The sequence below is a fragment of the Juglans microcarpa x Juglans regia genome, chromosome 5S (genome assembly GCF_004785595.1).
Source record: "Juglans microcarpa x Juglans regia isolate MS1-56 chromosome 5S, Jm3101_v1.0, whole genome shotgun sequence".
In the NCBI taxonomy this organism is placed as follows: domain Eukaryota; kingdom Viridiplantae; phylum Streptophyta; class Magnoliopsida; order Fagales; family Juglandaceae; genus Juglans; species Juglans microcarpa x Juglans regia.
In genome coordinates this window covers 13,306,530-13,320,743 of record NC_054603.1, presented here as the reverse complement: position 1 = coordinate 13,320,743, position 14,214 = coordinate 13,306,530, and positions in this window count along the sequence as shown.

Below are 14,214 nucleotides of genomic sequence, written 5' to 3'. Positions count from 1 at the left end.
TGCCTATTCGGTTCATATACCCATCTGTTTGTACTCAGAAGCACCTGCTGTGGCAAGTGGAAGGGAGAAGTTGTTCAGATTTGAAGCTATATGGTTGTGAGAGAAGGGTTGTGATAACATTGTGGAAGATATCTGGAGGAGGGGCACAGACAGTAACTCTATGGATGATTTGATGAACAAGATCTCAGCTTACAGGCAAAGGCTTCAAGTGTGGAATCGATCTAGCTTTGGCCATGTGCAAAAGAGACTTAGACAAGCTAAGATTCAATTAAAGCAGTTGCAAGAAAGGGACCCAATGAGTTTAAGAAGGGCGGAACAATAGGCTATCAGGGATGATGCTCAGAAGTGGTTGGAGTGGGATGAAATCATGTGGAGGTAGAGGTCTAAGGCACTTTGGCTTAGGGAGGGGGACCAGAATTTGAAGTTTTTTCATACAAAGGCTTCTTATAGTTGGAAGAAGAATTTCGTTGGAAAATTGCAAAATGATGAGGGTGAATAGCAGGAAGGGGAGATGAGGGATGGTTTGATTACTGAGTATTTTCAGTAGCTATTTTCAACTGCAGGTTAGAGAGGTCCAATGGATTTTCTTGATGCACTGGAAGGAAGGGTTTCAAATGATATGAATGATGATTTATGTAAGAGGTATACAGAGGATGAAGTTTGGGAGGCTTTGAAGCAGATGGATCTAGCCAAAGCTCCAGGACCTGATGGTATGACTCCTTTGTTTTTTCAAAAGTATTGGCATCTTTTTGGTACTTCCGTTACTCGTGCTGGCTTAGATGCTTTAAATTCGGGGTCTTTTCCATCTTCTTTAAATCATACTTTTATAACATTAATTCCAAATAAGAAGAACCCGAAGATAGTAGCAGATTTTAGACCCATTAGTTTGTGCAATGTGGTCTATAAATTGATTTCGAAAGTGAAAGCTAATAGAATGAAGCGAGTCTTGCCTAGCATAATTTCATATTCACAATGTGCTTTTGTGCCTGGCCGTTTAATTACTGATTATGTGCTTGTGGCTTATGAGTTAATCCACTATCTGAAAAGGAAGAGGAAGGGTAAGAATGTAACGCTCTAAACCCGGTTGGCCTGGAGAATTATTACCTGCCACTTAAGAACATGTTTCCCAACACAACTAAAATAAAACTTCAAAAACTTTATTAGCAAAATTCAATGTCATGTATTCTAAATAACCACATTGAAAACTCCACAGTCATTACTGCAGCAAAATAAACTAAGGAATCCACAATCTCCCGGTAGTCATAAGAAACCAAATTGATAATTTCATAAGTCTTATTAAACCCAAGATATAATTAAATCTAAAAGGCATTAAAACTAAAGGACATCAGAATTCCTTCTTCTAACATCCTCTCCTCAGCTCAATCTTGCTCACCAATCTAATCCAGGTCCTCAGTTGGACTCTCCACATCATCTGAAAAATATTATAATGATAGGGGATGAGTTATCAACAACTCAGTAAGCAGAAGATATATGCTAGCGTGCAAACATGAGCATTTACAAAGTACAATATGCAGAACAAAATATTTTATAGAGTTATCATGCAGAACAAAACATGTTTTCTAAAAGTAACAGAGCGATGGTTTTAAGACAAGTAAAACCCGTAATACTTTGGCATAACATAAACTGAGCATCATCATCACATCAAAACAGAGCATCTCACAGAGCAGAGACCATGTTTCACCCCCATGGTAGGGTTGTGCAAACCCCGGTGGCCAAACCGAGCAGAGACAGAGGTGAAATCTTTCCCTTATTCTTCTCGGAGTCCCGAGTGTGCACACAAGAAAGACCATAATAAAACCACTTTATTTCCAAAGTGGGTGCACTCAGAGATAGAGAAGTTGGTACCAACCCAAATAGAGGAGAGCAGGGCAAAGACAAAGTCAGATACAAAATCAGTACACTATGCCAAAGGTTTTCAGATGCCGTATCAAAATAAAACAGAGTACCAAAACATAATCAGATCATTGTCACATATTGAACAAAAGTCGGAGCATCATTCTAAATCAATGCACAATTTTTCAGGTTCTCAATATCGCTCTTTTTCAAATTTCAGAGACAACATGACAAAATTTCGCTTATGTCTACACAATGCATGTCAGAAAATATTTTCCCTTTTTCATACAGATTTCATGACTAGTGCAAATCAGCGACTGAGATTGGTTTTGTTTTCCCAAATTCTCATTTCACCACAAAATATGCAAAGTTTTCAGAAAGTCAACCTCAGTCTTAATAACTCATATAAAGCCTAACATAGGAACCCAGCTTACCTGACTCCTGCAGCGTATTATCTATGCCTTGAATACGGTCTCTATCCATCTAGTGACCTATTCATAAAATATATATATATATATATATATATATAAACTAAGTATTAAAGTCCAACAACACAATTTTGGTCTAAGACAACTTGCGACCCAATTTCTAGACAATATTTCAGCAAATTTAATCCGACTCAAACAGCCAAATAACCATCTGGACAGCCCACACTTGGACCCAAAATATTCTATACCAATCTCAGTACTGTCCAATACAAGCATCAAAACCAATGTCAACTCATATTATCAATAAATCACACTTATTTCAGCAGCTCATAATCCCAAGCAATCACCAACAATTTAACCCAATCAACACTACATATTGCACATTTCTCTCCGTTCACAACTCCACAAAAGACAAATCCCAACACTTCTAGATGTTAACCTGCACCCAACAAAACTCCCTTCTATTTATTTCTAAAACACCAAACCAATAAACCAGAATTTATAAAATACTCAACGAAGTGAAAAACTTACGGTGAAGGCTCAACGCTTATGTGAAACTGAGTAGAACTTCGAATTCACTGCACTACAACAAACACAAGGTGCACAGAATGAACACCCCCATTCATGGGCTGCACCAGACAGGAAGAAGAAAAACAATTATTTTCAACAACCATTCGAGTAAGAGTAAGAAAGATGTGAAATCTTAAAGAGGAAAAGAGAAGAGAACCAAAATTTACCCACTAGAGAAGCTCTCGGCAACCTAGGCTGGAAAAATTGCTCCTGCTTAAAACTGCAGTGCTTCCACTACAGAGCGATAGAAGAAAACGCGAGGGAGAGAGACGCACCGAACTGTAGAAAAAAAAAAGGAGGACGCGAGAGAAGAAACACCCAATCTGCCGATGTGGAGGAGTGCGAGAGAAGAAACTAATTAAGAGGGAAAAACCGAAAGGGAAAATGTGTAGGAAAAATAGGGCATGAATTTTGGACTCACAAACAGAGCCAACGAAGAGAAGAGAGGAACTCGGGAAGGGGAGTGGGTTACGGGAGAGAGAGGGACACAGGTGAAAACCAAAAAAAGAAAACCGAATGCGTAAGAGAGGGAGAAGGAATTGGGGAGCTGAGGAAGAAGGCTATACTTACCCAAAATGGCACCGTTCCGAATACTTCCAAGAAAAAGGCTGGGCCTTTTTGCGCACTGGCCCGGGCCTCACAATGCTTGGGCCTTACAAAGAAAGGCTATATGTCCCTTAAACAAGATATGAGTAAAGCCTACGACAGGGTTGAGTGGGATTTCCTAGAAAAGGTTATGGGTACCTTGGGATTTGATTACAATTTGGTCAATTTGATTATGTGTTGTGTTAAAACTACCACTTTTTCAGTACTGGTGAATGGGAAACCTAAAGGAAATATTGTTCCAAGCATAAGCTTAAGACAAGGGGACCCATTGTCCCTTTATCTGTTCTTGTTTTGTACTGAAGGACTTATTTCTTTATTAAAAGCTGCGGCTTTAGACCATGATATTCCTGGGATCCAAAATTTTCGAGGTGCTCCTTTTATAAATCACTTATTGTTCGCAGATGATTCAGTTATCTTCTGTAAAGCAGATGTGGGGAAAATAGGAAGATTGAAGCCTTATTGGAGAGGTATGAGCTTGCTTCGAGTCAAAAGATTAATAAGGATAAAACAACAATTGTCTTTTCAAGCAATGTCTCTCTTGCAAGGAAGACTGAGTTAATGCAGTTATGGGGAGTTCAAGGGGTACAATAGTATGAAAAGTACTTAGGATTACCTCCTGCTGTTGGAAGGTCAAAATCTAAGGTTTTTTCTAATATCAAGCAATGAGTATAGAAGAAATTGCAGTGCTGGAAGGAGCAATTATTGTCACAAGGAGGGAGAAAAATTCTTATTAAAGCAGTTGTCATGTCCATTTCAACTACTCGATGAGTTGCTTTTTGTTACCTGCTAGTTTTTGTATTGAGTTGGAGGCAATGATGGCTAAATTTTGGTAGGGACATAAAAATGATGAGTGGAAGATACATTAGCTTAGTTGGCAAAAAATGTGTGAGTCGAAGGGGAAAGGAGGGCTGGGTTTTAAATTCTTACATGGTTTTAATTTGGCTTTGTTAGCCAAACAAGGGTGGCGCATCCTGAAAGAGACAGATTCTTTGCTACATAAAATTTACAAAGCTAGATATTTTCCTCATGGCTCTTTGTTAGAAGTAGGGTTGTGCAAAATTCCGAGAATTCCGACTCCGTCCGACCTCCGCTCCGATGCTGACTCCGACGGAGTCGGAGTTGTAAGAATTCGGAGTCGAAATTCGGAGTAGCTCCGAATAGTTATTCGGAGTAGGAGCTACAAGGAGCTCCGACTCCGACTCCGAATTTTTTTTTAAACCCAGCTGTAAAACGACGTCGTTTTACAGCTGGGTTTAAAAAAAAATTATTGAACGACACCATTCCACTTAATATGGAACGGCGTCGTTTCATATTATGTCTTCCTTCTTCATACGTCCCCCCCTTCTTCTTCCTTCTTCTTCTTCCTTCTTCAGGTTCTTCTTCCTTCTCCCTTCTCTCTTGCGTCTGCTGTCCCAGTGACTGAACCAGTGAACTGTGAAGCCGTCCTCACGTCTTGTGTCTTTCTTGCCAGCGTACCGTCGTTCGTCGTTGCTCCTCCGTGCTGCCGTTCCTCGTTGCTCCTCTGTTCAGCTTCCACCTACGGTGAGCTCTAAATTTATGAGCCCTAAATTTATTTCAAGCACGTCTCTTATGAATTGGAGCCAGCAGTTGTGATTCTTGTGAATTGGTTGTATTGAATATTCAATATAGTCCCAACACGGCGCTCAAAATCCTGAATTTTACATTGTATTGTAGACTTGCGCTCGAGCGAGGTGTCGAGCGCAAGTTCTGCGCACGTTGTATTGAACATTGGCTCGAGTGATATGTCGAGCGGAAGTCGAGTGAACCTCTCTGGAAGAGTTTTGCTCGAGCGCCACGTCGAGCGCATGTCGAGCTAACCTCTCTGGATGGATTCTGCTCGAGCGCCACGTCGAGCGCACGTCGAGCGAACCTCTCTGGATGGATTCTGCTCGAGCGCCACGTCGAGCGCACATCGAGCGAACCTCTCTGTATGAGTTCTACTCGAGCACCATTTCGAGCGCACATCGAGCGAACCTTTCTGGATGGGTTCTGCTCGAGCGCCACGTCGAGCGCAAGTCGAGCGAACCTCTCTGTATGGCTTCTGCTCGAGCGTACGTCGAGCGAACCTCTCTGGATGGTTTTTGCTCAAGCGCCACTTCGAGCGCAAGTCAAGCGAACCTCTGGGGATGGGTTCCGCTGAATCGAGCGCACGTCAACCGAACCTCGATATAATAATACATCGATACAATAATATATTATGATACAATAATACATGTCCTATTGTATAATACAATAGCCTAGTTTATTTTTAAACTAATTTTTTGCTTCTAATTTAATTTTTTCAGCTTCATTGATTGTGATATGGATCCTAGACATAGTGGAGATGATCGTCTACAAGGGGATGTGGCAGATGTCAATGCTACAACTCCTACACCAGTGGGTACTTCCACCCCTAGAGCCACATCTAGGGCAGCTACATCTAGAGCAGCTACATCTTGTGCGAGTAGTCGACTCCCACTCCCAGTTGATATAGAGGATGAGGATATGTTCAACGAAGAGGAGGAGATGCCCATTGAGCAAGATCAACCACCACGACCTTCTAAAAAGAGGTCGTGGACATGGGAGCATTTCACCAAAATTCCTGGTGAAATTGCGAACCCAGTAGCAAGTTGCCATTACTGTGGATCACTTTGTGGATGCCATTCGAAGAAGCAAGGTACCAGTGTGTTAATAGCACATCTAAATGGTTGCCAACGATAAAAGATAGCGAAGGGATTGCAAGCCACTGATCAGACCAACCTCAGTTACCAAACTTCTACAGCCATTGATGGTACACAGACTAAGAAATTGGTCATCCCTCAATACAGTGAGAAGATGTTGAGGGACATGCTTGTAGAGATGATAATTACTGATGAGATGCCATTTACCACAGTCGAGAAAAGAGGCTTTCGAAAGTTTCTAAATTTTGTTGAGCCACGATTTCCAATTCCATCACGGTATACAGTGATGCGAGATTGTATGAAGAGGCATGTGAAGGACAAGGAGGAGATGAGAAAGATGTTTATTACCACTGGCCAGAGAGTGTCTTTTACGACTGACACATGGACTTCCATACAGAACGTCTGCTACATGTGTATCACAGCACACTACATTGACAGTGAATGGATTTTGCATAAAAAATTATTGGTTTTAAAGAAATTGTGGATCATAAAGGTGCATCCATTGGGGCAAAGATGGATGATTGTTTAAAGGACTGGGGAATTCGAAAAGTGCTGTGTATTACAGTTGACAATGCCAGTGCGAATGAAATAACAATTGATTGGTTTAAGCGGAACACGACGGTGAGAGATGATGTCATTCGGGCCCACGAGTTTATTCACGTTCGATGCTGTGCTCATATCATTAACCTCATAGTTGTTGAGGGATTAAAAGAGGTTCATGATTCCATAACCCAAGTCCATAACATTGTACGATATGTGAGGGGTTCCCCTCAAAGGCTTGCCAAGTTTAAGGCAATAGCAGAAGATCTGAAGATTGAATGTTCTAGTATGCTATGCTTGGACGTTCCGACTCGATGGAATTCTACATACATGATGTTGGATGTGGCACAGAAGTACCAAAAAGCATTCAAGCGGATGGAGGTCGAGGATGGGGGCCTGAGGTATGCTTTGTTGGAGCCAGCAGGACAGGGGCTCGGTGCGCCAGACGCACATGATTGGACCAGTGTGAGTTATTTTGTTGAATTTTTAAGAACTTTTTATGAGATAACCATGCGGCTATCTGGATCCAAATATACCACTGCGAACTCATTTTTCAGCGAGCTCTCGGAGCTTCACTTCCAGTTGGAAAATAGTTGTACTGACTCTGCTGGATTGTTATCTGCTATGGCTACGAGGATGAAGATCAAATATGATAAATATTGGGGGAATATTGAGAAGATAAATAGATTGCTATTTGTGGCTGTGATCCTTGACCCCTGAGTTAAGTTGGCCGTTCTAGAATTTTTGGTAAATTCTGTCCTCGGGGCAGTGAAGACTGCAGAGTTTATTAGATTGCTAAAAAGTGATGTTGATGACTTATATCATCACTACAGTACTAGTGCTCAGCCTTTATCCGCAGTTGGTAGCTTCTCACATTCGAGGCCGACAGGATTAACAGTTTCCTTAGGTGATACTGACCCATCTGTAGGGGTTAGAGGCAATCGTATTATACGGCAGTATTATCAACTCATGTCAACAAGGAATATTATGCATTGTACATCTGAGGTTGAACGATATTTTATGGAAGCTGTCGAGGCACCTAGTGATGTATTTCAGTTATTAACTTGGTGGAAAGTTAATTCCACCAAATATCCAGTTCTTTCCCTTGTGGCCCGAGATGTGCTAGCCATTCCTGTCACTACGGTTGCCTAAGAGTCAGCATTTAGCACTAGAGGTCGCGTGTTGAATGCTTATCGGAGTTCATTGTCACCGTCAACCGTGGAGGCCCTCGTTTGCACACATAATTGGATAAGTGAAATGCCCATTGGACTAGATACCGTTGGCGTTGATGCCGAGAGCTATAGGCTTGAATCGGGTAAGTTTATATGCTTTTAAATGATGATTTAATTATTTTTAATGTTTCTAACTTCTACTTTTTATGATTTTATAGATCTAATTGTGAACCCTAACATAATTACCGATGATTGAGAGTCTGGAACGGACGCTACTTGAGAGTTGGGATGGAGTTGAGAGAACCTCCTTTCTTGGTAAGAATCAAATTATTCTTTTACCGTATTCAATTTTTTTTTATCAATTTTTTTTCATCTATTGATTGCTACTTTCTATCTTCATTTCAGGCATGACCAATGGAACAAAAAGTATTTGAGTGAAATCCGTGTTTAATTTTTATGTAGTTATATTTCAAGACTGAGTCATATTGTTATTACGTTATAAATGAGACTGTTATAACTTATGGCCACATCATACATGTTATTTACTTTTTAAACTATTTATATAGTTATATTTATGTAGTTATATCCCAAGCAAAGACATGAGATAAGTACTCTTTATTCTATAATTTCTATTAGTACTTATCCATCCTCTCTCAAACGTTTATAATTTATTATCCAACTGAAATTAATCGAATTATAGAAATTCGTACCATCATTCTTTTCTATAAAATTTTAAATTTGTGTAATTTTCAACTCATGAGTCATGAGCACTTTTAATGCTAAATTTCAGGCGGACATAAAACAAATTAAAGATATAATCCAAATTCAGTAACAAAATTTAAAGATATAATCAAAATTCAGTAACAAAATCAGAACGAATATTTAAATTATTGAAAACTCTTGAATAAACCAAATATTTGTAGATGGTTCACTTTTAAAAAAAATATATATGTTGCTCACTATCTGAAACGAAATTGAACAACAAAATTTAAATAATAATAAAAAAAAGAACAAAATTTCCGAAATTGAGTTCGGAAATTTTGTTCGGAGTCGGAGCTCCGACCTCCGTTCGGAGTTCCGATCGGAGTTCGGAGCTCTGACCTCCGATCGGAATCGGACTCCGACTACGTTCGGAGTCGGAGTCGGAGGGAAAATTCGGCTCCGACTTTTGTCGGAGCCGGAGGTCGGAAATGACAACTCCGACTCTGTCGGAGTCGGAGCCCACCCCTAGTTAGAAGCGAGTATAGGAAGAAATCCATCTTTTGCATGGCGAGGTATCTGGGAAGCTAAAATGTTATTGAAGCATGGCTGTATATGGAAGATTAGGGATGAGAGGATTGCTAAGTTGTGGAAAGATCCTTGGATACCTGGTAACCAAGCATTGATTCAAGAACAAATCGATCTCAGCGTTGATTTTCAAGAAGCTTCTGTGGCTTGTTTGATAGATACTCAGACGGGAGGATGGAATGTGGCACAATTAAGGGCTCTCTTCAATCCAAACTTAGTAGCAGACATTTTGAAAGTGCTGCTCAGTTTTAGGGAACAACTAGATCAGTGGATTTGGTATCAAGAACGAAATGGAAAGTTTAGTGTAAGAAGCTGTTATCGGATGGCTATGGAAAGGAAAAATGGTACTTAAGGGGAATGTTCAAATTCCAACCAGCATAGGAAATTATGGAGGGCTTTGTGGAAAATGAAAGTCCCACACAAAATTAAGATTTTCGCTTGGTGGGCATGCAAAGAGGGTTTACCTTCAAAAACTAACTTGTATAAGAGACATGTCTTAACTAATGTTTCTTGCTGTTTTTGTAGGGGAGGGTTCGAAAATCTTGCACATGCAATTTTCTTTTGTTAGTCTATTTTTCCCAGTTGGAATTCTTTAGTGCTTGTAATGCAAACTTTGGACAGAAATATGTCTGTTATGCTGGTTATGAAGGTAGTGGAGTAGGGTAAGGAACGAGAGTTAGCTTTAATGTTTGTCTAGCTTGGGGTTTTTGGGGGAGGAGGAACCAGATCTGTTGTGGTGTAGCAGGTCATTAATAATGCATTATATGTGCTTAATTCTTTTAAGGACATTCGGTTGATACCACGGCCTATGATCCGAAGTTTCTATGAATGGAAGCCGCCTCCCACTGAGTGGTTAAAAGTTAATGTTGATGGTGCTATGTTTGGGGATATTCACGAAGTTGGTGTTGGTTTGGTGTTACGAAATGATAAGGGTGAAGTTATCTGGGCAGCTACTAAAGTTGAAGAGGAAGGCTTTAATGTGGAAGTTGTTGAACTCTTAGCTATTTTTCGAGCTTTGCAACTCTGTGCAGGTCTGGGAATTTCCAGATTAGTGGTGCAATCAGATTGTTTAATGGTTGTGCAAGTGGTGAATGCCGAACTTGAGGTTGCAGCTTTACTTGAGGATATGGTTCTTGAAATCAGGAAGCTTAAGGCTTTATATCCTGAATGCCAAATCCAACATGTTTATAGAGAAGGAAATGGGGTAGCTCACAAGCTTGCCCGTTACGCTTGGAATGTTGAGAGTATCACAATGTGGTTTGATTGTTTTCCAGACTTTCTTTCTCAAGCTATTTGGCTTGATAAATGTCTGTAATATCTTTTCTATTAATGATAGGGGTGTAACCGGTCCGGTTTTGGATAAAATCTAGGACCGAACCGGTATATGCCGGTTTTGTATTTTTCAAAATCGATTACGCACCGGTTACCTTCCTAAACCGGTACTTCCGGTTTTACCGGTTTCCGGTCCGGTACGGTCCGGTTTTCCAGTTTTTTTAAAATGTAAATTTCACAATTTGTCATTAAAAATTTGTTTATAAAAAAAAATTGATTTAAAAAAAACTGTTTTATACTTTTATTAATATATTAGACTATATAATAGTATTAATATTAGACTACTGGTATAGTTATAAGTTATATATTATTATTAGTTATAAACTTTTAGTGATTTAGTATTAACATTTTATGTAATAATTTATAAATTATAATAAGAAATTATTTCATATATGAATATATATGTTATATATAAAATTTCACATAAAAATTTATAATTATACATTATATATAAAACTTATATATATTAATATTTAATATATAAAAAATATTTTGTATAAAACTTATATATAAAAATATTATTTTTTATTTTTTTTAATCAACCGGTCCGGTCCGGTTCGGTCCGATCCAAAAAATCCCGGAACCGGAACCGGAACCGGACCGGAACCGGCCGGTTTTTACGTTTTAAAAACCGGTTCCGGACCGGTTCAAAACCGGTAAAACCGGTCCGGTTCGGTCCGGTCCGGTTTTCCGGTTTGAATTTAAACCCCTAATTAATGAAATGTTTGTTTTTTATATATAAAAAAAAGGCATAGAATGCATACATACAGATATTTGTAATAATGAATTGTGCAATCACTGTATAATTATTTTGAAAAAAATAAATAAAATATGAGATCTACATAAAAAATAATAATTTTTTTAATAGTAAATTTTACTCTTTTTTAAAATAATTACGCTACATTTACGCACTTCATAATTTTACGTATAATTACTTTACATATTATATGATTGCCGTTTCTCACCTATGGCATGATAGCGTAGCCATGTGAAAGATTCACGTGAATCGTGATAGAATTTTTCTACAGTTTTTTTTTTTTTTTTAAATTTAATTACTCACAATTTTCTTTTAATAATTTTGTATTATATAAAGGCCAAATCCTTGAATAATGGGCCAAAAACCAATTAAATATAAAGGTTGGGATACACTCATGTGATGCATCTGCAAATTTGTTGACTAATCATACGCAGGTGTTGTCTCCATTTTGTGACACGTCATGTGTAGACTATGCATATAAATGAATCAATTTTGTAATTTCAATAATACTAGATATAGTTACAATTTGTGCCTTACATTTATTTTAAAAAAAAGATTTCTTATTAAAAAATTAATTTTTTTACAGTCTCAAATATATTAATTTTTTTTAAAAAAGAATACATGGCACTTTCGAACTTTGTGACTGTAAATATAATTTTTCTTATAATTTATCCAAAGAAATATAAAGAAATGAACAGACAAATACAAAAAGTTCATGCTTTACATGAAAAGAGAAAAGAAAAAGAGAAAATGGGTACTTCTAATTAGTTGCATTTTAAAATGAATCTCATTGCCATAATTGCTTCTACAGGGATGCTTGTTTTGTGAAGCAACTCTGTAATGTTTCTGGATTCTTTTTTACGTAACTTGTAAGAGTTTTCTTTGCTTTGAAACTAAGAAGCTATAATTATTCTGCGGTTTCGTCATCCTTTTTATTTGGATTAAAAGTAGGTGAGGATGGATTGAGCTAAATAATGACCACAACCCAATGCGAGATTCCTAAATCCCAGATAGGTGTAATAAAGCCAAACCAATGAAAGGAGAAATCATCTTCTATTCTTCTTAAAGGAAAAAGCCCACAAAAGTTAGAAAGTAGAGGATTAATACCCAGCAACGCTAGACTACTGAGACTGCTGCATGAAAGAGACACAACTACATGGAGGGTATAATACGAGGAGTGATACATCTATAAAGAAATTCATTTATCTGATTTAATACAATACGTCATATCTACTTTATATTAAAAAATATTTTATAAACTATATCATTTTATATTTTTTATATCAAGCATTTTTCATAATCAAAAGACTCGGTAACATAAAAAAATCTTTCAAACTAGCTTACCAAAGACTGTATAAATGTGTAAGAGTGGCATTGAGGAAAATCCCTCGCTAATATAAGACAATGCTAAGACCTAGTTTGAGAACACATGTATTTTAAAATATTTTCATATATTTCCTCACAAGCCAAAACATTTTTCAATTTCAAATTTTTAATTTTTTTATCTAATCATTATCTAATTATTACAATGTTCACAAACTTCAAAACAAAATATAAAAAAAATAATACTTTTACAAATTTTAAAACAATAATAATATTAATATATTTAAATAATATTTTAATTTTATAATATTTTTAATTTTTTCTCTCCCCCTTCCCAAAACTCAATAAAACATGTTAACTCAAACTATTTTATTACCATTCATAAATAATTTTACAACTATTTACAGATATTTTGAAATATTCTAAGTGTCCAAACTAGGTCTAAGTGTTGACTTTATTTATGTTTTAGATGACTACGACTTTTTATCCAGTTTGGTAAAAAATATCGCATCTATTGCCCATTCTTCAACTATTGCTAGGAACATAATTTACATTATTGTAATAGCAAGATTCATTTGCCGGTTGACTTGTCGTTTGCAACAAACAAACTAGTTAGAAACTTGATGAAGCTTATTAATGTGAGGTCGGTGTTTCAGGTTGGTGATAATGAAGCTGAAATTTTGTTTACAGTAGCTTTGTTGTGTACAAATGTATCTCCATCACTTAGGCCGGCCATGTATGTATGAGGTTAATTTATGTTTAAACTAACCTTATGGAAAGATAAATGACTGTTCTGGGCCTAACCCCAGTGCCAAACATCAGTATTGTGAAGACCACCATTGATAGAGGAAAAATCAGAATTTTTGGGTTTTTCCCAATTTTAAGACTTGGCTACCTAGTGTAATTGGAGGGGCTATATATAGCCCCCTCTCCCTTTAGATGATTGGTACAAATAGAATCTCTCTCTCAAATGTGTGTATCTCTCTAATCTCGACGTTTAAGTCGTGGAATGTGTGAGTGTTATTCTGGTTTTTCCACGTGGCACGTTCCACCATTGACAATGACGATTTCATTCGAACAATTACGATAGAGAAGTTTGTGGAACAACCTCACTATATCTGCGATTTGCCGATGAGGTAATATCGCTTTCTCTGTGTATTCTAATCTAGTTTTTTTCGCACCTAGATATACAAGAATTAAATGACACGATACATTCATACTATTAATTGACAGAAAAAGTTGTAATTTGGGGACAAAATGACATCTTATATAGTTCCACGATAATATTGCCAAAGAACTAATAGTTTAAGGTGTAAATTGTAATTTTTTCTAAAAATAATGAAGCAAAACGCCTAAATCCCAAACATAAGAGACACAAACATAATGGAGTTGTAAGCAAACTTGACACTCAACTTAGCTTCTTCTACTATTTAGTACAAACTTTAATTTGACCTTATTGAGTGTCGCTGAAATATTTTTTATGTGAATTCTTTCTGCAGGTGACTCTGCCCAATAATCCAAAGCCAATCTCATAACTGAAGATATGCAATCTTCCAAGGCAGCATGTTCTTTTTCATTTCTCAACAAATTGGCATCAACAATAGAGAGTATTGAAGTGGGCAATGATTCATCTACCCAGTGTTTCAAGGTCATTTCTCCAATAA